The 22,555-nt window shown below is 47.1% G+C and overlaps 1 protein-coding gene across 3 annotated transcripts in view; it reads right to left on the reverse strand.

Annotated features, from left to right (window-relative positions):
- Positions 1–22,254, reverse strand: part of ripor1 (RHO family interacting cell polarization regulator 1) — a 61,737-nt gene extending 39,483 nt beyond the window's left edge. Inside the window, exons 1-2 of one of the 3 annotated variants that reach the window (XM_072698622.1) lie at positions 2,556–2,914; positions 1,264–1,299 (exon numbers count right to left, since the gene is read on the reverse strand). The gene's annotated coding sequence lies outside the window, so the exon portion shown is untranslated. Of the gene's footprint in view, positions 1–1,263; positions 1,300–2,555; positions 2,915–22,136 lie in introns of those variants that run through there. The other 2 variants (XM_072698621.1, XM_072698620.1) reach the window with 2 other exon arrangements.
- Positions 22,255–22,555: the final 301 nt, after the last annotated feature.

Consider the following 22,555-nt stretch of genomic DNA (forward strand, 5'->3'; position numbering starts at 1 on the left):
AAAATAAATGAGAGTTACCCATACGCAGACCTTAACCCTACCACTGAATTCTTAAGCAACTGGACAGTAAATGCAAAAGCCCCAGTGCGCATAAAATCCCCAACAGGCACGGGACATAAACCCAGGAAGCCTCCAGCTGTGACGGTCGCAGGGATTTACTCCGAGATGGACATTCCTGTTCAATTCACTCAGCAAGTTCCCGTCGGCCTCGTCCTAACACTCTAACGGCTTTCATTTCCCACACTGTACAGTAAGAAACATGTCTGTGGAGGGGGAGGGGCTGCATCCCACTGCCTTTAGGTTACAAACGGGGCTGGGGTCACGTGACACAGTCGCTCGCATTGGGATCTGGCACTGGTGGGGGAGATGAGTGGGTTTTGGAAACAGACCCTCCCCCTCCATACACAATCATATGTGCTCACTAACCGTCAAGAGAAATATTAGTTGCTAAATTCAAAATATCCTGCTGTCAAAATCTAAAACCATCTGCAAAATCTAAGACAATCACTCACAAATAGCAGGTTTAAAGTGTAACTCCACAGCCTTGGGACTACAGACCGCATAAAGCTGTTTTAAGCACCCCCCCACCCCCAACTCGGGACCCCCTAAGGACATCTGCTCCATGGTGTCAGCCCGCCATCATCTCCAGCGCACGGTGCCACTGATCCCGTCCCTGATAAATGTAAACGACAAAAACTGGTGAATTATTGAAGGAGCGCGTGTGCGAGTGACCCACATAAACATGCGGGATCCCGGGGGGGGCAGCCAGATCAAAGGGAAACTGACTCCCCCCAGTAGGAACAGTAGAGAACCGGATCCCGGGCCGACGGCCCCATAATTAGCACACGTCCCTCTGGCCACCCCCCCTCTTCAGCGGTTCACCGACGAAGGAGCTATGATGCCCCAACCCCCTGGGCCCCCACATAAGGGCAGAGCATGACGAAGCCAACAAGCCCTCTTCTGTCACTCTCTGAGGAATCAGCAGCCAAGAGTCACGTGCTACACGACCCAGAAAGGCGCCCAAAGGCACTTGAGGTGCACAGAGCGCAGTCTCCAGTAAAAGAAGGGAGTTCCATTGAGAAACTTCCTAAAAGTAAACAAATAAAATGCCACCCCGCAGCTGACTTCTTCGGCATCGTTGTTCTCCCTGCTCAGATCATTGGCGTTAAAATAGCGCCGGGCACTCAGACACATGCAAAGCTGAGGGCGTGGAGGTGGCGGCCAGGAACAGGCAAGGGTGCAAAGGAAGAGCAGGATATTTACCTCTGCACACCGTCCTGAGGTTTGCAGTACTTAATCCTAGAAATGACAGAAAGCCGTTTGCACATCCCGCTCTCGGTCTCATAACCTTTTGCCAGTGTCCAATATGTAGAGCATGAACGCTTCACTACATTTCACTATCTATACCTTGCTTATCTCAACTTTACATTGTAGCTCCCCCTCGCCATTAAATTTAAGGTGGTACTAAGTTTACATTTCTAAGACATTACAACGGCAACTCAACGCTGCCGAACACTAATTGGATGCTTCAGACAAACTGTAATTACTTCCGCGGAAGGATTGACAGTTTTTATATGTCTGGGAATAAAATATAAGTTTCAGTAATGAGTGCGTGTCATAGCAATGGCTACAGTTTAACCAAAAAATAAAGGGGTTTAACACGAGAGACATGAGACCGGGTCAGAAATGAGGATCGTTCGTTCCCTGTCACCCCCATGGCTATCAATGGACCCCGAGCCCAAATACTCGTCCCCCGGCTTTCCTCTGCAGATTGTTCGCTCCCGTAACCGAGTCTCCGGAGCCCCTTCTCCCTTTACGGGGCTGGAGTATAAAAGTCAGCAGACGGATTAGGCTGAGCGATTATGCATTTTATCTAAGAGATTCGCCACAGCAGCGGAAGAGTAACGTTTTACATGTAAAAAAAAACCCCAAAATATATATAATTAGACGCGTTATCTCAGATAAATCCACTAGTATTCATACTGAGTGATAATGAAAATTCTGCGCAAGAACCGGACAAATAAACACGGTATTTTTAGTATATCTAGTAACGTTCTGGTGGTTATGTCTAACAAATAATTATAACAAATAATAACTGACTTACACGTTTGCACTGCTGATCTAATGTGTAAATAAATACAAGCTGCGGTCGGAGAGACCCTTTACCCCAGTAATTACCTATCAGGGCCACTAAAAGGAGACCCCCTGCTTTCTCTGCACAAACGTGACGTAGGCACCCATGCACGCCGAAATGTCGGACAGGTCCATGGTGAAATTCTGTGCAACGTTGTGAAATCTTAATAAATCTTTCGCGAAAAACTGCGGGCGAAGGGATAGCGATTTGTGTATGTATGAGGATCACGCCCCGCCGTGCAGCCATCCAGCTCCATTTTAGCTCTGTTTTTAACGCGATCCGAAGTACTTTTGCTGTGTTCATGCCTCATCGGGGGGCGGGGGGGTCCTCGTCAGGTACAACCCGGCTGCACAGTCAGGACACACGGCAATAGCCACAAAACATTAGGGGGTAAACGGAAAAGGCGCAAAAGCATACGTACATGTCTGCAGTTTAGGAAGACGTCCTGCCACCCGGTGTAATTCTTAATCTTGATACCGTGGTCAGTTTAAATTAGGGAGAATGCCTAAATCGTGGTCTTCTTCACTGCAACAAAATATCCACAAGCGTCCCGGCGCTTCAGCGCTCCTAATGTCACTTTGTCCCGCTGGCTCTGTTTCAGGAGAAGGGGGTGTGAGACCCGAGCCTTTGCTAAAATCCACTCCGAACAAAAGAATAAAAAGAGACGGCGCTGGATCGAGGTGAAAATAAATACCGGGGAGCCGCGGGCTCCAAGTGACCGCCGAGCAGAAGCGTGTCAGCACGCACGCTGCCACCCGCGCTGCAGCACTGCTCCGGACACTGAGCTTAGAAGTGGGTATGGCAGGGGGTGTCGCGCTCATCAGACGGCATGGGGGGTGGGTGGGAGGGATCGAGTGAATTCTCGCTTTTTTTTTCGTGTCGCCTCTAGTCTTGCCTGAAACCCCCCCCCTCATCTGACAATGACATTGAGTCCGAAAAGCTGGCAATACGTAACAGGTTTTCACTAAAGCGCTGCAGGGCTCCGAAGCCTGTCCATGTTACTAAACTGTTGTTTATTGAATCTGCAATGTTATATAAATGGTGATATCTTATTCTACAGGAGAAAACTATACAGCAACAGGAACCACAAACGACTGGGAAAGTTCTGTTTATCCTGCTTGTAAGTGTTTACATGAACTGATTTGCATAGTCAGCCAAACTAATACACAATAAGCCTAGTCACAAATTCATTGTGGTGAATGTACTTATGGCAGACCCAGAGTTTTTCATCTGTACCAGACAATATTTTTGTATCATTTTTCTAAGTAATTTCAATAGTTTTGTGTCAGATCGTTGACTGGGGAAAATAATGAACGAAATACACAACGGTAGCACTGTTTTGATTTTAAAACTGAAGATTTTGGAAAGAAAATAAGACGTAATATACAGACTATTGGCTTGCCAGGGGAAAGAATTTTTCTTTTTGTGGTTTATGAATCAGTTTCCCTAAAAGGGGCATTGATTTCCACATGGCCACCGCTGTCACTGTGACAGTGACGAAAGTCCTGCAAGCTCCCACACTGCATGAACCAGAAGATAAATAGGTCCCCTTAAAGGCTGGTTACCACAGAAACCTTCCTGGCAAGATTCTGGATGATGTCATGTGACAGGCAGGAGGTCCGCTTGCAAGGCAAAGACCCGAAAGTGGTCAGCCGCACTTCAACATCCCCCCCAGAGCATCTCCACTGGTGTTTCTGACCTAAAGCGTGCAGCACTGCACCACCAAACACTCACCCCAGGACATTAAGCCATTATTACTCAATCCATATTCAACAGCTTTCCCTGGTTGAACTCAAAATTAAAGTTAATTCCAGTTCAATTTCCTGAGAAAGTCTGATTACGGAAGACTAATAAAATGAACTAAGAAAACAGTTGCCTATTCATTCTGCATTTCCCATTAAAAATTGCTAACCCAGTGAGTGATATCTAAGAAAGTATACTCCCCTCGTACCAAACATCGCCAGTCGCCGGTTCACCGCAGAGCTCCGCCGCCCATTGCCATGCTATCGCTAATCTCCAGCCTCCCTTTCACTCTCACTACATGTGTATGTTGGGACTGTTGATTGGATGAGTACACAGGCGAAGCCCCAACGGGGAGGCTGGAGTCAAAGCCGCGATCCCGAAGCTGTGGTGACGTTACACCTGCTGGGCCGTAGCTGCAGCCCCATGCAGCTTCATCCAGCCCCGTGCGGCTTCATCCAGCCCCGTGCGGCTTCATCCAGCCCCGTGCGGCTTCATCCAGCCCCGTGCGGCTTCATCCAGCCCTGGCACTTCTCACCTCATCTACAGCTCAATGCTTCCCTGCCACATTACAGGACTAGCCTATGAATTAGTTGCCCTACTTTCAGAAGCCAACAGCCAAAGAATACTGTATAAATGTTTTAAAATAGGAACAAAAATTATTTCAGCAATTAAGAGTAGCCCCATAAAGTAGTAGGAGGAATCAGTGTCTGCCAAATGCTTCTGTACAGCTTTTGTAGACTTCAATGTGGAATGAGTTGACCTTTGACCCCCCGATGTAATGCTAAGTGGCAGTTAGGGGAGATGGGGGAGGGGCGATTCCCCAGGGATACCGACTTCTTTGTTAACACGTGTTGGTAAGTATGACATAAATTATAGTGTCATGTGCGGCTTGTGCATTTGAATTAGAGGCAAGCGATGTGACATTTACATATTTATATTATGTCACCTCAGTATTTGCGGAAACCATCCAATATACCCCTGTATGTGCTGACTCATCCACTAGCACACTAATCAATTCCCCATTAATTAATTAATTAATTGAGCTGCTGGTATAATAAATAAACACGGAATGGCTGGGGTGTCCCTGAAGAGAGGTTTGGAATCCAAAGCTGTGCTCTTCTAGCCATCCAACAAGATACCAGTAACTTTTGGGTAATTTTTTATTACCTTTTATTGTGTTACTGTTAATTTGCATATATTTTGATGGTCAACTTTTTATTTTTCAAGCAAATATACACATATTACCCAGATACGTAGCTTTAAACATTATCTTTCATAGACCAAAGCCTTTTGCACAGTAGTGGATCGTTGTATCTTCTGTATGAACAAAGATTTTTTCACTTAGTTTCTATTCTGGACTATTCTGTGTGGGTGGCTGGTCAGAGATGGAAAACGGCATGACTGCACTCTCTCTTTAAGCCTCGCCACAAGTGTTCGGTGGGAGCGGAACCCAAACAGGGATTAGAGGCTGCCCAGCTTCCTTGGCTCACAAGGGAAGTTACCATGAACACTAGGAAGCCACACATCAATGCAGCAGAACACTCTGGAAACACATGATATATGGAATGGCCTCTTTTCTGGAACAAGAAAAATAAACCATTTAAGCCATATGCTTGTTTGTACGTGAACTTTTTAAGATACTTATTTAAGATAATCGAATGGCCCCGGAAGCTTTTCAGTGACCTTAAGATGTATTTTACATTTCTCATAGTATTATAACTGCAACAATATTCCAAGCTATTCTGTTTTTCAGTATTCGGTTTGCTGTGTACATCTTAATTTATTTGCACTATGTTTGCCTGCTTGCACTATGTTTGCCTGCTTGCACTATGTGCACCATCCCTGCACCTTCTCTGTTTTGCACTAAATGTATGTGTTTTACTTTCCTTGCTGTCGCTTGCACAAGAATTTCCCCCTGAGGTTATGAATGTTTATCTAATCTAATCTAATTGGTTTGTGTAAGTACCTATGCATACCTCTAAGGTGCAATAAATTCCACACAGCCACACCGATACTGATGCTTACTCCACCCGTTGTTAGGAAACACAGTCTTTCAGATGGTAATGCAGCAGGACATGGCCTTGCTGTGTTGTAAATACAGCAATAGCAGTAACTTCTCCTTCAGTGTTGAAGCCACCTTGAGCTGCCTGGCCGTGATGACACAAGCTTCTGTAGTCCAGATGCTTATCTTGGCTTTGACTGGATTCAGTCAGACGGTATTTGCATAGACACCCCCCCCCCCCCAACCCTGAAAAGCCTGCCACTGCCTTCCACGAGATCCTGATGTGGGGTCTCGCTGTGTTCCTGCCACACCATCAGCTGAAGGTTCCACTCATGTGGTGGCTCAAAGCACGGAGGAGGAGCTCAGTCTACCATCTTACTGTCAAAAGATGAGCTCTCCAGCTGTCGCACGTTGGTGATGATTTCTCCAACTCCGATTCTCCAAGATCATTCCTCTGAGTATCAGAGTCGAATCGCCAGCGTGTGAAAGATCCACCCAGCTTATCCAGTACTGGGTTACAGTGGGACTTGGCACCTCTCCCAGGCAGCATGGAAACTCCCTGGTCAGAAAACCAGTATGTAGTGGGCACGCGCCCCCACAATCACAATGAACATCTGCTCTCTTAACCGCAACACAAGGTGAACATACAAACCCCCCCTCACACACACACACACACCAAACCCCCACCCCTCCAACCCTGCTGATGTGAGGTGACAGTACTCCCCACAGCGCCACCTACTGAGATGACATTGGCAGACAGGTTCTCTGAAGATCAAAGACAGGTTCCCTGCCTGAATCAGGAGGATGGGGGGGCTCCTTTCTGAAACCCTCCAGTCGATGTGATGGACGTTAAACCAGCCCATTAACCAGCCTGACGAAAGACAGCTACGGTTTAACATCACGGGCGTCCAAGCTGCCTGCAGTGACCCCCACAACACAGATGAACAGATGGACGGTTCACCTCCATTCGATTGTGATGCTCGGAGCGAATCTCTGTTTTCCTCCCTTTCAGTTTCCTTTTTTTTTTTTTTAAACACATGGTCCCTATTTTCACAGAGAATTTTCTCCAATTTCCCCACATAAATTACGCAAAGACGACTTCAGGAGGGACTGAGAGCCACAGACTGTGTCTGGTCAGCACCTGCATGTGGGGAGGGGGGGTGTTCATCTATCCTCTCTGCAAAACTATTTAAAAAATGGACAAATAAACTGGGGGGAGGGTTTCCACACAGAATACCCCATTATTCTGCCATATCACAATGCTAGAACTCCATAATTATTTTTGATAGCAATGTGTTTTTTAGCATCGCGGTTAAAAGACTTTTGGAAGCGACGCACAGATGACGAGAGTCCCACGTTCTCCGCTGAGGAGAGTCCCACGTTCTCCGCTGAGGAGAGTCCCACGTTCTCCGCTGAGGAGAGTCCCACGTTCTCCGCTGAGGAGAGTCTCACGTTCTCCTCTCACCTTGGACTGCAATGGTGCAAACTCTACAGGAGTTTTTGATGAATGAATCAGTCATGTGGAGTTTCCAACATCTGGGACAGTAGCGACTGTAAGCCAGAATAAATTTAAATGAAGGACAATGATCTGTATATAAAATACAACAAAACACTTTATTGCATCAAGGAGGTGCGTTATTGTTACGGTCGGGATCCAAGTCTGCCAACTGTCACACCAGCTCACCTTCTCACCTAATTATTCATCAATGAACTTAGTTGTTTTGAAACGGCAAAGAAATGAAGACATGAGTGTGGTTTTCAGATGATGAGAGGAAGGTTATGGGACATTGTTTGAAAAAAGACACCCACATGTCCCCCAGATCCTCGCCAGTGTCTGGCTTCTGGTTGGCCGGCCTCACTGCCGTCTCAGGCGCCTGTGAGGACTCTGACTCCACTGTGCATCACAGGCTCTGCGCTGCTGCGCCCGTGGCGGATGAGGCAACTCTGTCCAGCCTACAGACCACCTAGCCTACAGACCACCTCAATCATCCTGCCGCCACATACAGAGGGCCTAAGGTCCATTAATCCTGCGATCAAGCTTGTACACCCAGTAGAAGGCTTGGAACACTGAAACTGGTTTGGCTTTTCAGCGGGGGGGGGGGGGGGGGGTTAGGGGAGGAAGCCTCTTCCCCCAGGGACCCTTTTTATGCCGTCAGAGTCACTTACAAACAGACAGACGGGTACATGAGTGAGTTAGATGTCAAAAGGGAGAACCCCATGCAACTCAATGACAGAGATTCAACGTTCTACGTGTGTACACAGAACATCTGAATGTTCACATAACAACTGTGAGACATATTTGCTGGAGATTGTACCTCTGAGTAACATTTATAGTCTAATGAGGGAACAAGAGTAGACTGAAAAAAGAGTGGAGGTAGAAAGGGTGGCGGATTGAGGAAGGGGGAGGGACAGGGAGGGTTTAAGACAGGAAATGGAAAGGGTGGCGGATTGAGGAAGGGGGAGGGACAGGGAGGGTTTAAGACAGGAAATGGAGAGGGTGGACACCCGCTACTTATCTCCAGTCCCACTCAGGGAGCACAGCCCATTGATGGTGCCGTTCACCAGCCCAGAATGCATTACGAGAACATCCTCAGAGACTAGACAGCTGTCGGAAAAGGGAGATAACTGCGATTCCTGGTAAAAAATAGGAGCAGTGAGGAGAAAGAGGGAAGCCAGGGAGTAAGCAGATAGCAGAAGGAAGGTAAAGCGAAGACAGGAAGCAGATAGTGTGAAGGGAGAGTCTAGCGACGTGACAGAGAGATACAGTGCAGAGAGATGGAATGTAGAGAGAGGATTCAGAGAAGATTGAGTGTCAAGGCAGGACAGGCTCCAAAGAGACAGTGTGTACGGAGACAGAGTGTGGAGACAGAGTGTAAGGAGACAGTGTGTAGAGACAGAGTGTAGAGACAGAGTGTGGAGACAGAGTGTGGAGACAGTGTGTAGAGACAGTGTGTACGGAGACAGTGTGTAGAGACAGTGTGTACGGAGACAGAGTGTAGAGACAGAGTGTAAGGAGACAGTGTGTAAGGAGACAGTGTGTAGAGACAGTGTGTACGGAGACAGTGTGTAGAGACAGTGTGTAGAGACAGTGTGTACGGAGACAGTGTGTAGAGACAGTGTGTAGAGATAGTGTGTACGGAGACAGTGTGTACGGAGACAGTGTGTAGAGACAGTGTGTAAGGAGACAGTGTGTAAGGAGACAGTGTGTACGGAGACAGTGTGTAGAGACAGTGTGTACGGAGACAGAGTGTGGAGATAGAGTGTAAGGAGACAGTGTGTAGAGACAGTGTGTACGGAGACAGTGTGTAGAGACAGAGTGTGGAGACAGAGTGTAAGGAGACAGTGTGTAGAGACAGTGTGTACGGAGACAGTGTGTAGAGATAGTGTGTACGGAGACAGTGTGTAGAGACAGTGTGTAAGGAGACAGTGTGTAAGGAGACAGTGTGTACGGAGACAGTGTGTAGAGACAGTGTGTACGGAGACAGTGTGTAGAGACAGTGTGTAAGGAGACAGTGTGTAAGGAGACAGTGTGTACGGAGACAGTGTGTAGAGACAGTGTGTAGAGACAGTGTGTACGGAGACAGTGTGTACGGAGACAGAGTGTACGGAGACAGAGTGTAAGGAGACAGTGTGTAGAGACAGAGTGTGGAGACAGAGTGTGGAGACAGAGTGTAAGGAGACAGTGTGTAGAGACAGAGTGTAGAGACAGAGTGTGGAGACAGAGTGTGGAGACAGTGTGTAGAGACAGTGTGTACGGAGACAGTGTGTAGAGACAGAGTGTGGAGACAGAGTGTAAGGAGACAGAGTGTGGAGACAGAGTGTAAGGAGACAGTGTGTAGAGACAGAGTGTGGAGACAGTGTGTAGAGACAGAGTGTGGAGACAGAGTGTGGAGACAGAGTGTGGAGACAGTGTGTAGAGACAGTGTGTACGGAGACAGAGTGTGGAGACAGAGTGTAAGGAGACAGTGTGTAGAGACAGAGTGTGGAGACAGAGTGTAAGGAGACAGAGTGTAGAGACAGAGTGTGGAGACAGAGTGTGGAGACAGTGTGTAAGGAGACAGTGTGTAAGGAGACAGTGTGTAGAGACAGTGTGTACGGAGACAGAGTGTAGAGACAGAGTGTAAGGAGACAGTGTGTAAGGAGACAGAGTGTGGAGACAGTGTGTAGAGACAGAGTGTGGAGACAGAGTGTAAGGAGACAGAGTGTAGAGACAGAGTGTGGAGACAGAGTGTAAGGAGACAGTGTGTAGAGACAGAGTGTGGAGACAGAGTGTGGAGACAGTGTGTAAGGAGACAGTGTGTAAGGAGACAGTGTGTAGAGACAGTGTGTACGGAGACAGTGTGTAGAGACAGAGTGTAAGGAGACAGTGTGTAAGGAGACAGAGTGTGGAGACAGAGTGTAGAGACAGAGTGTGGAGACAGTGTGTAAGGAGACAGTGTGTAGAGACAGTGTGTACGGAGACAGAGTGTAGAGACAGAGTGTAAGGAGACAGTGTGTAAGGAGACAGTGTGTAGAGACAGTGTGTAGAGACAGTGTGTACGGAGACAGAGTGTAGAGACAGAGTGTGGAGACAGAGTGTGGAGACAGTGTGTAGAGACAGTGTGTACGGAGACAGAGTGTGGAGACAGAGTGTAAGGAGACAGTGTGTAGAGACAGAGTGTACGGAGACAGAGTGTGGAGACAGAGTGTAAGGAGACAGTGTGTAGAGACAGTGTGTACGGAGACAGAGTGTGGAGACAGAGTGTAAGGAGACAGTGTGTAGAGACAGAGTGTGGAGACAGAGTGTGGAGACAGAGTGTAAGGAGACAGTGTGTAGAGACAGAGTGTACGGAGACAGAGTGTGGAGACAGAGTGTAAGGAGACAGTGTGTAGAGACAGTGTGTACGGAGACAGAGTGTAGAGACAGAGTGTGGAGACAGAGTGTAGAGACAGAGTGTGGAGACAGAGTGTGGAGACAGAGTGTAAGGAGACAGTGTGTAGAGACAGAGTGTAGAGACAGAGTGTAGAGACAGAGTGTAAGGAGACAGAGTGTAGAGACAGAGTGTGGAGACAGAGTGTAGAGACAGAGTGTGGAGACAGAGTGTGGAGACAGAGTGTAGAGACAGAGTGTGGAGACAGTGTGTAAGGAGACAGTGTGTAGAGACAGTGTGTACGGAGACAGAGTGTAGAGACAGAGTGTAAGGAGACAGTGTGTAAGGAGACAGTGTGTAGAGACAGTGTGTAGAGACAGTGTGTACGGAGACAGAGTGTAGAGACAGAGTGTGGAGACAGAGTGTGGAGACAGTGTGTAGAGACAGTGTGTACGGAGACAGAGTGTGGAGACAGAGTGTAAGGAGACAGTGTGTAGAGACAGAGTGTACGGAGACAGAGTGTGGAGACAGAGTGTAAGGAGACAGTGTGTAGAGACAGTGTGTACGGAGACAGAGTGTGGAGACAGAGTGTAAGGAGACAGTGTGTAGAGACAGAGTGTGGAGACAGAGTGTGGAGACAGAGTGTAAGGAGACAGTGTGTAGAGACAGAGTGTACGGAGACAGAGTGTGGAGACAGAGTGTAAGGAGACAGTGTGTAGAGACAGTGTGTACGGAGACAGAGTGTAGAGACAGAGTGTGGAGACAGAGTGTAGAGACAGAGTGTGGAGACAGAGTGTGGAGACAGAGTGTAAGGAGACAGTGTGTAGAGACAGAGTGTAGAGACAGAGTGTAGAGACAGAGTGTGGAGACAGAGTGTAGAGACAGAGTGTGGAGACAGAGTGTGGAGACAGAGTGTAGAGACAGAGTGTGGAGACAGAGTGTAAGGAGACAGTGTGTAGAGACAGAGTGTGGAGACAGAGTGTGGAGACAGAGTGTGGAGACAGTGTGTAAGGAGACAGTGTGTAAGGAGACAGTGTGTAGAGACAGTGTGTAGAGACAGTGTGTACGGAGACAGAGTGTAGAGACAGAGTGTAAGGAGACAGTGTGTAAGGAGACAGTGTGTAGAGACAGTGTGTAGAGACAGAGTGTAAGGAGACAGTGTGTAAGGAGACAGTGTGTAAGGAGACAGTGTGTAGAGACAGTGTGTACGGAGACAGAGTGTGGAGACAGAGTGTAAGGAGACAGTGTGTAGAGACAGTGTGTAAGGAGACAGTGTGTAGAGACAGTGTGTACGGAGACAATGTGTAGAGACAGTGTGTAGAGACAGTGTGTAGCAACAGAGTGTGGAGACAGAGTGTGGAGACAGAGTGTAAGGAGACAGTGTGTAGCAACAGAGTGTGGAGAGAGGACAGCAGCAGAGGCCCAGTGTGGTAATGCTGCATTCACTGCAGATGGAGCCAACAGCACCCATCCCTACTGCAGGGCACCCGGAGGGGATCTTAACTCCTCTCAGGTCTTTAAGCTTCCAGGACAAAATTGCTGTCTCATACATAATGGAGGATCACTTAATTACTAATGACCTAATGTATTGTAACAATCTGTCGAAGCTCTGAGACTGCGGGAAAAGCGGAGTCCTGCCCCGAGCTCCATAATAAGGCTACATACCCAAGAGTCACCCAGGCTGTAGCCATAGGAGGAATAAATCAGCCTTAGATTGCAGAGAACCTCTCCACAGAGTGTGGAGACAGTGTGTAGAGACAGAGTGTGGAGACAGAGTGTGGAGACAGTGTGTAGAGACAGTGTGTACGGAGACAGAGTGTGGAGACAGAGTGTAAGGAGACAGTGTGTAGAGACAGAGTGTGGAGACAGAGTGTAAGGAGACAGTGTGTAGAGACAGAGTGTGGAGACAGAGTGTGGAGACAGTGTGTAAGGAGACAGTGTGTAGAGACAGTGTGTACGGAGACAGAGTGTAGAGACAGAGTGTGGAGACAGAGTGTGGAGACAGTGTGTAGAGACAGTGTGTACGGAGACAGAGTGTGGAGACAGAGTGTAAGGAGACAGTGTGTAGAGACAGAGTGTACGGAGACAGAGTGTGGAGACAGAGTGTAAGGAGACAGTGTGTAGAGACAGTGTGTACGGAGACAGAGTGTGGAGACAGAGTGTAAGGAGACAGTGTGTAGAGACAGAGTGTGGAGACAGAGTGTAAGGAGACAGAGTGTAGAGACAGAGTGTGGAGACAGAGTGTAGAGACAGAGTGTGGAGACAGAGTGTGGAGACAGAGTGTAAGGAGACAGTGTGTAGAGACAGAGTGTAGAGACAGAGTGTGGAGACAGAGTGTAAGGAGACAGAGTGTAGAGACAGAGTGTGGAGGCAGAGTGTAGAGACAGAGTGTGGAGACAGAGTGTAAGGAGACAGTGTGTAGAGACAGAGTGTGGAGACAGAGTGTGGAGACAGAGTGTAAGGAGACAGAGTGTAGAGACAGAGTGTGGAGGCAGAGTGTAGAGACAGAGTGTGGAGACAGAGTGTAAGGAGACAGTGTGTAGAGACAGAGTGTGGAGACAGAGTGTGGAGACAGTGTGTAAGGAGACAGTGTGTAAGGAGACAGTGTGTAAGGAGACAGTGTGTAGAGACAGTGTGTAGAGACAGTGTGTACGGAGACAGAGTGTAGAGACAGAGTGTAAGGAGACAGTGTGTAAGGAGACAGTGTGTAAGGAGACAGTGTGTAGAGACAGTGTGTAGAGACAGTGTGTAGAGACAGAGTGTAAGGAGACAGTGTGTAAGGAGACAGTGTGTAGAGACAGTGTGTACGGAGACAGAGTGTGGAGACAGAGTGTAAGGAGACAGTGTGTAGAGACAGTGTGTAAGGAGACAGTGTGTAGAGACAGTGTGTACGGAGACAATGTGTAGAGACAGTGTGTAGAGACAGTGTGTAGCAACAGAGTGTGGAGACAGAGTGTGGAGACAGAGTGTGGAGACAGAGTGTAAGGAGACAGTGTGTAGCAACAGAGTGTGGAGAGAGGACAGCAGCAGAGGCCCAGTGTGGTAATGCTGCATTCACTGCAGATGGAGCCAACAGCACCCATCCCTACTGCAGGGCACCCGGAGGGGATCTTATCTCCTCTCAGATCTTTAAGCTTCCAGGACAAAATTGCTGTCTCATACATAATGGAGGATCACTTAATTACTAATGACCTAATGTATTGTAACAATCTGTCGAAGCTCTGAGACTGCGGGAAAAGCGGAGTCCTGCCCCGAGCTCCATAATAAGGCTACATACCCAAGAGTCACCCAGGCTGTAGCCATAGGAGGAATAAATCAGCCTTAGATTGCAGAGAACCATTTCAATACAGGGTGATTACAGGGGAGTATATATGGGAGGGGCCATAGGGGCACTGGCCCCAGCTGGAAGCTGATTGGTCCCTGGAGTACCCCCTCACCTGTCACTCACTGCCTCAAAGCACATCATTGGTTAATGATAAGGTTGGCCCTTTTGTATGAATTTTGGTCCCTCTTATGCTCCCCCCCTTCAAAAACTCCTGTAATAATCATAGAGTATATTTGTGTGGTACCATTAGTCAGCTGGTTGTCGACAGGGGGGTAACTAGACATTCCAGGCCCCCTGAGAAAATGTCACCTTGGGCCCCCTGCTTGGGTTGGCATTTTCAATCGCTCAGTTGATTTTGTAAAGCGGGGGGCAGATTTTGGGGCCCCTACAAAAAGCTGGGCCCCCTGAATCTGTCATGGTATCCATGTCTCTCTAATGACAAATGTCTTTATCAAGTTAGCTGTCCTTGAACTTAAATTCACCCATCAGCCTTTGTTATTGATGTTTGGATAAGTTTGTGTGTGAGGCTGGGGGGCGGTGGGGGCGTGGAGGGGAGCTATTCAGTTTGGGAGTGTCTCCATAAATCAGATACATGGCACACCCCCATGGTACGAGCTTATCAAACACTTGGCGGGAGTCGAGTTACTGCGGATCGCTATGCACACCCGCAGCTGTCCCCCCCGCTCTCCCTGCCCCTCCCACAACATTAACGCCGACTACAGCATGCTGGAGACTGGCGTCACACCACAGTCACAGGGGAACACGGTGGAGTTTACACATTAGACTGTCAGAGTGGGCAGTCCAGCAGGTGGCGCTGTCACCTCACACCCCTGGGACTGCGGGATCCAACCTGACCCCAAACACCAGTTAAGGACCCGAACTCATAGCCTAAAGCCGCATGAGAAGAGAAGTCATCCTGAACTGCACCAGAGTATCCAGCTGAGCAAATATTCACAGCTGCCTTGGCTATAACCTTCACCTAAATCTAAATTATAAAACTGCTAACTTGTTCAGTTACCCTAGGTGAGAGTGTCAATCACTCCTGAGCTAACAGAGAAACAAAGGCAAATCCAATGTGCCCAAGCCCCTGAGCGAGGGTCTCCCCCCTCGGGCCCTCATCAAGCTGGTATCGCATCACCGCGAGCTGCCCGAAGCCCAGGCTCTGCAGTAATTAAGAGCTATCAGACGGCTCCTGGGTTTCTGTTACAAGGGGAGAGAGACACTCTCAGCTGTGGTGCCTGATTGGTTCACGTCCCACTCCAGCACAAACTGGGGCCTTTGCGGTGCCTTTCATGAGACGTCGTACCACTAATTCACCCCCAAGCTCTTTGTACATGGAAAAAGACCAAAGAGACTCAGAGGAGAAGCCCAGGGGGATACCACAGGCTGGCAAAAAGCGAAATGAAAGAAGACGCATTTGTTTTGCTTGCTTTGGACTGGCCAACCCACAGCCGGTCCTGGAGCAGCAGGCGGGAGTCCTTTGAATTTCATTAGGCCCGCAGTATTTCTTCCCACGCACGTGACCCGCTGACAGGGGCCATAAATAGCTCTGGCGGTTGTGCTGTGCAATAAACAACCGTAAACAGGGGAAGTACTCAAGAAGGCTGTTGGCATTTGGCGTTTCCTGGACCTGCCTCAAGGCACTTCCTATACATACCGACCGCAAGTGACGTAAAGCCGTTCATATGGTGCAGTTGTGCAACATCTGACACTTCACAGCGAATCAGGAGACCTTCCAGCACAGACAGAATGAATCTATTTGCGAGTTACGCAGGAAGTGGCACTGGAAGCTTCTCGCAGGAATATCTACAATCCCATCTCAACCTCAACGGTGTCAAAGCCTCAGTGTTTAGATCCCTACCCACAATCATACAGCTTGTATTGTATTTACAACCATAAGGTCTTTGGGTCACATCCCACGAGGTGTCCTGCTGTAGTGCCCATCAGAAAGCTCTTCCAATAAAATCCCCATGGACAGGAATTTCTCTGGATATTTGTCAGCTAAACTATTAAACGAAAAAACTGCATCCTAAAGACCTAGAAAGCCGGGCACACAGGAATACACCTGGGTCATGAGTCTCATGACTGAATTTGACTGAATTTGAGAGGGAGAGAAATCAGGTCCTCGGTCTTCCCATTCTATAAAGGTGTGGGGGCATGTGCCAGTCTGGGAACGTCCTGCACAGACGCCTGAGATGTTTCTGCACAGGAAAGTCACCACCTCACCTCCTCCAGTGGCAGCTACTGTTTTATCAGTGTGCATTATGGTATTGGTGGCAAGACAGCGTTTCACATGCTGCACATGTTTAGGGCAAATTAATGAGATGTCAATGAGCTTATGTTAGAGTACTGGGAAGAGTTACTATCCAAACAAATAAGCGTCTGATTTATAAAACGTGTGTTGTGTTACTGTTGGGGATTTATATTTATACATATTTATGTCTGTTCATACATATATACATAAAATACACTTATGGAATAAAATTATCAGGAAAGCATTTATTACTGATGCCTAAAGTACACCAAGGGTAATGTTGTATTATAATGTCATCTTATCCTTTCGCAGTGGCATGGGGTGTCCTGCCTCCAGCATGACGGACAGATTCCTTCATCCAATCACAGATCAGCCTGCGAGTATCAGAACAGTCCCCCAGAGCTGTCCCCCAGCAGCCCAGCAGCCCTTTATGCTCATCCTCCTCACATGCACCTATCCAAAGCCACACCTCCTCTTCCTCTGCCTACCCTCACGCCAGACTGACCCCACGTTATCTATCCTCCCTTCTCCCTTTCACCGTAATCTCTGTTCTCACCCCACTGTCCCACCCTCCATTCTTTTCTCCTCCCTTTCATTATTTAATTATAACTATGGGATATGCTTTGCTCTTTTTGTCCCGCAAGTCACATTTGGCAACCAAATTCTAACCATTTATTGCGGGAATAAACCAAGTTAAGTAAATATAAACAGGATGGAAAAGGTCACCAAACCACAAACAGGGATCCTGTAAGTGAAGTGCAAGCAAAACAAAATACAGCACTGTCCAACACTGCCCCCTTGTGGTGCAGAATTGGTAACTGCCAATAAAACATATATTTTAGCAGATGCTTCCATTCAGAGCAACGCACAGTTGAGAAAGCAGGGCCAACCAATCCCTGGAGCAGCTGGGGGTTAAGGGCTTTGCTCATGGGGCCAACAGTGGTCATGTGATTTGAACCAGTGCCCTTCCCATCATGGGCACAGCGTCCCAATCAGCTCAGTGTATTACCATATAATGCCATCCCAGTAACTTCCAAACTTATCCAGTGCAGGATTACAGGAGGCCGAGAGGCAGCAGCAGACAGCACAGCTTGCTGACAGCCTGTCTCTCCACCACAGTCCATAAACACTCGCACACATCACGGGAAATTTAAAGACAAGCGTTCAACGAAATGCATGACTTTTTGTTTACAACAGGAAGCCAACTCAACATAGAAACAACAAACAAACTACACACACACACACAAACAAACCTGGACGTAAGACGTCAGTACTACAGCCTTCTGGCTTCCTCCGTATACTTTTACATATTTTGTCACACTTTTTAAAAGTTAATATATGGTTCCATTGTAGTTACATATTGAATAAAACTTATCTGTCAGATCAGGAAACTAAACGGTTCTCTGGAAACAGGCTGGAATGAGCAGAGCTGGTGGGATTGCAGTTAGAGCAATCAGCTTCTACTCAGCCTTAAATTGGAATAAAATACTCAGCTGTTCATATTTTGTAGTTTTTTGTGGAAAATAAGTGGAGGTTTCTTTAAGACAACAGGTAAAGCAATACCTTACCAAAAAAAAAGAAAATATATTTTTAATACCAATGTATCATCAAAACAACCATTCCTATATAAAACAAAAAAGTCTAACAAAGAATTGTGCAAAACAGCAGCACAGTTAGCTTGATAAAAACATTTTCTGCCTCACTAAGCTAACAGACTTCATTATATTTCTCATCACCTTCTAGATAGTAGTTGTTTAGATAGTTATAAAACATGACACTTTTGATCCAAAAATGACTGACACACGTTTAACCGTTCAGAACATGAGTTCAGTCATCAAGCGAGATAAACCCACTAATTCACCAATAGTCCTTGTTGGTTTGTGAGCAAGGCCACGACATACCTGTAGGCCTACTCTAAAGAGCAAACCAGGAGTTCTACTTAAAAGTAATTAAATGTGCAAATACTGTAAATAAGAACATCAGAAAAGGAACACACTTACACAGTCGTGCAATAAAGTCTTTAGGGAAATGAGAGAAGTGTGTTACTACCCATCCCGCATATTAAAGGGATCGTCCCGTATTTTCAGATCACATCATCGACAAAGGCTCCATTACTATTGAAAGTGGCAACCCTGATAGGCAAAAGTAGAACTGAGCGATTTAACCAAGCATAGGAGCCTTTCAGTTTTACTTTGTAAAAGCTGAAGTAGCTGAAAGTGTCCCTCCTAGGTGGTCGCCCTAGATGCAAGTTCAGAATGGTGCAGAGTGACAGAAATACAGCTAGAATAGTGTTTGATTTGCAAGCGTGTCGGCCAACGAGGAGTTAAAAAAAATCAGATGGAGCATAAGAAGGGCTCATGTAACCATGACAATGGCATCTTCAGGGGCACAATGTTATCTTCCGGAACATTCAGATACAATGAGCGAATGGATGAGAGCAGGGTATCAGTGAGGTGCACCGCTGGGGACCCGGTCACAGCTCTCGCAGACTCCTGATAGAGGTACAATGGGCGCAGACGGCCCCACGTCTCCTTGGCGGGGGGGGGCTGTCCCACTGGGCTCCACTGCAGGGGCTGATAATTCAGAAACAATGGCACCAAATCGCTCTGTTTAAACACCAGGAATAGTAACCACATAGCTGCCCCAGAACAAAACAGAAGCCGGTCGATTTCGATTGTAAGAGAAATGTTACAGTACAAATGCGGGTTAAAGTGTTACTGAAAGCTATTTGCTAACTTCTCCTTATGGTTTAGCCTTGGGACTGAGCTGGAGAGGCACGCGCGCACGTGCAGAAAGAAAGAAGGACTTACATTAACGATTTCTTTTTCTGGGGGGTGCATTATAATGCCAACGCTAAACAAAATGTGGTCAGATTTACCAAGAATGTCTTTTGCTTTCTGAACTACACGATTCTCCCAAAGGGAGCACGAAACCGAATGCGGAACGCCAAATATTTCGGAGCGAACCTTGACAACGCCATTTAGACTATTCTTGTCCTTCACAGACAACCCATTTAACAAACAAATAAATGAGAACGTTAAAAGACTTTCAATAAATGAGTGGCAGAAGTTTCACAAGATACACAACCTCATGGCATGCAGGCTATAGTCCAGGCTGTCTCCCAGGTTACCATCACATACTTACAGATGACAGGTGTGAGATTAGCGTGGTCAAAGGGGCAGAGCTGCCGCCCGTCTCACATATTACCGGAACATCCAGTATTGGGAAACAAAATGCAATGTGCTGCACTGAACCAACATAGGGGACAAATCGTGCCCTATCTTTGTATACATTTCATACCACCCCCCCACCCCCGATTTTATCTTCATTGACAGGTGGGGGGGTGCGTTTCTTCAGATTGTGGAAACCCTACAGAACAGACAGTCCTGTAAATACCAAACGGAACATTTTTCTGAAGCATTTTCAGTATCGTAACAGCGACCCTGGTATCTCCTTGTTTGACACTGTTCTTAATCTAAGCCTAATTATACCTTTAATGTTTTGCTAAAGCTATGCTAAGTGCTACAAGATGATTTTATATGCAATGGCACTACATAAATTTAAATTTGTGGAGACCCAAAGGTGTGATAAAGGCTCTTCAGGAGCCTGCTCTCACTCAGGGACCGGGGTCTATGGATGCCCCACCCTACAGTAGCTAGTCCTGGGTGAGATGGGAGCTTCTTGGGACTGCTTGTCTTACCACACTGAGAACCAGGAAGCAAATCTTGTTTCTGCTGTAACAAAAAAACAATGGCACCTTTCTGCTGTGATCATCACTTCCATAACCTTACAATCCATATCTTTTCTTAAATCCTCTGCAAAGGGATTCAAAGGGCCACGCGCTGGCCGGACTGGCCCTTAATCCTCTCCCTTTCTTCTGAAAGATCACTCAGCACATCTGTACTAATAAACACTTCCTATGTTTGCTTCTGATATCCATAGTTTCTCTCTCCCACACAATGGAGTTTTCAGTGCCAACTTTCCTTAACTGTGCGAGACAGAGATAGAGGAAAGATGATGCCAGCAAACTCTAACGGGCCACAAAACAAAGAGGTAATGAAAACAAACCATTATCAGGATCAGCGAGTCATGGACCAGGAACTTCACCACTATACACTGCCAGAGCCACTTCTCTGGCTGCCGGTAAATCATTCATAAAACAGGCCGCTCCCCAAGCAAGGACAACAGGGCAGTGAGTCAGTGTTTCCCACGTAAGTGGTTTATTATAAACTTCCAAGCCATGAACAGGCATCCTCATGGACGACTAATGGCAACCCAAGGACCCAACACCCATGGCACCAGCCATCAAACCAATGGGAAGCCCCCCAGCCTCTTAGGAGAAATCACGATCATGATAAACTAGCATGGCATAGACTCCTTTAAGGCTTACAGGGCGTCCCCCCCCCCCACCCGGACCCCCTCATTTGAACTGTGGAACAAAGGGTCTGTAAAGTCTGGACTGCGCACACTGAGAAGCACAGACATGTGCATGGTTGTGTCGCCCTAAATGCAGACAGCAAAAGGCACTGCTTCCTGCCAACCCACTTCACAGGGGGCCGGATCTGGAGCAGAGCCAGAGGTGACCTTGGAACAAAGCTGAACACAGCATCACACACTCGTGGGGACCGCTGACACGGCTCTGAAAATCCCCCTTTCCATCCTGGCTGGATTCTCCCTGTTTATTCACTGCCACCGTGAGTAAATCTGTGTTTTTTTCTCTGACATGAAATCCGGGGAAAAATAATGAGCCCAGGACTTATTTGTTTTCATGGTGTCTTCAAAGAAGCTTCTGGAAGGGATAGCACAACAGCACTCGAACTTACAATATTCTCTGTGTCTTCTTGAGTAAATAGGCATCCTTTATTGGGGGGGGGGGGGGGGGGGTCAAACTATAAGTGACTGATTACAGTACACTCCTGGTCAAAAGGCTGCAAACAAGTTAATACAATCAGCAAGTTTCCCAGTCTGTCATGTGTTTACAAAGCATTTACATTTTCAGTAAATTTTTGGTATTTTACCACCCGTGTTACTTGAAACCAGTCTCTTAAATAAATCATCCATCCAAAATCCATCCATCCACGTGCGAAGGGCTTACCCTGGGCAGGGCTGCAGGACTGTGTGTAACCTACACCACAGATAATATAGAGCGCAAGGCAGGAGTACAGTAAGTATGTGTGTGTGTGTGTGTGTATATAATAAAGTTACGTTTAAAAATCCGCAGCAGTTGGGCGTAGCATTTAATTCAAGTATTCAGTTAAACAAGGTTAAGCATTTGTTGCTTAAGACCTTTGGCTGGCACATCCACACAGAAACGGCTCTACAAAAGCCAGATCTGAGGCAGGTCGTGGCTCCGACAATTCGTCACAATGACTATGCAGTGATGAAGTAAAATAATAATATAATGCTTTAAATCGAACGCTGAAGCCTTGCCATGCCCCGTCGAAGCGCGTGGATCAAACGACCCCGCAAACTCGCCGTTCACCCGCATGCAGCCCATGATAGGGGGGCAATTTCTGCGCAGGGGTGTAACAGTTGGTGAGGCTGAAGTTGGTGCAAAACAGCTCCGATAAACTGGAGGGACATATCCGCTGCTTCTCATTCTCATCCGCTTTAGACACAAGCTATGTCAATTTGATAATTATTTTCACATATATTAAATACATCCGTGACTCCAATTTTATCACATATGTGTCAAATGATCGCCTGACCGAGTTATATTTGCACGACTGAATTACAGAACAAACTCGACAGCAGTTTACTCTGTTCTCTCCGTTTCTAGAGAATAACGTACACACCGCGAAATTGCTTATACAAACCCTGTTTCTTACCTAAACAGAGGCAGTGTTGCAGTGAGGCTCTCTAATCCCAGAAACGCCTAGGTGGCGCGCAGCCTTTCTGTGGCAGTTTCCGTGCTTTGATCACCGCGGAGCCTTTATCCAATTTGTCTTCTGCGGACTTTAATGGGGCGCGACTTCCCCTGTAATCCCTCCTCTTAACGCAATGTTTGCACGGCGACAGCGATAGTTTTTTTTTCTAATTTCAGAGCGCAGAGCTGCAAAGGGTTTGACATGCAATCTAAGTCCTGTATTGCCTGTATTGCCTTTTTTTTAAAGGTTCGAGTTTAGCGGACGATGATTCCTTAAATACTCTGCAATTCATTTCATGGACGTCGCTCCTAAATCAGTATTATCGAATGTCACGAAATAAACCTACTTACAGTGTTACCTACGCGGTTAAACTTACCATT

The sequence above is a fragment of the Paramormyrops kingsleyae genome, chromosome 13 (genome assembly GCF_048594095.1).
Source record: "Paramormyrops kingsleyae isolate MSU_618 chromosome 13, PKINGS_0.4, whole genome shotgun sequence".
Taxonomy (NCBI): Eukaryota; Metazoa; Chordata; class Actinopteri; order Osteoglossiformes; family Mormyridae; genus Paramormyrops; species Paramormyrops kingsleyae.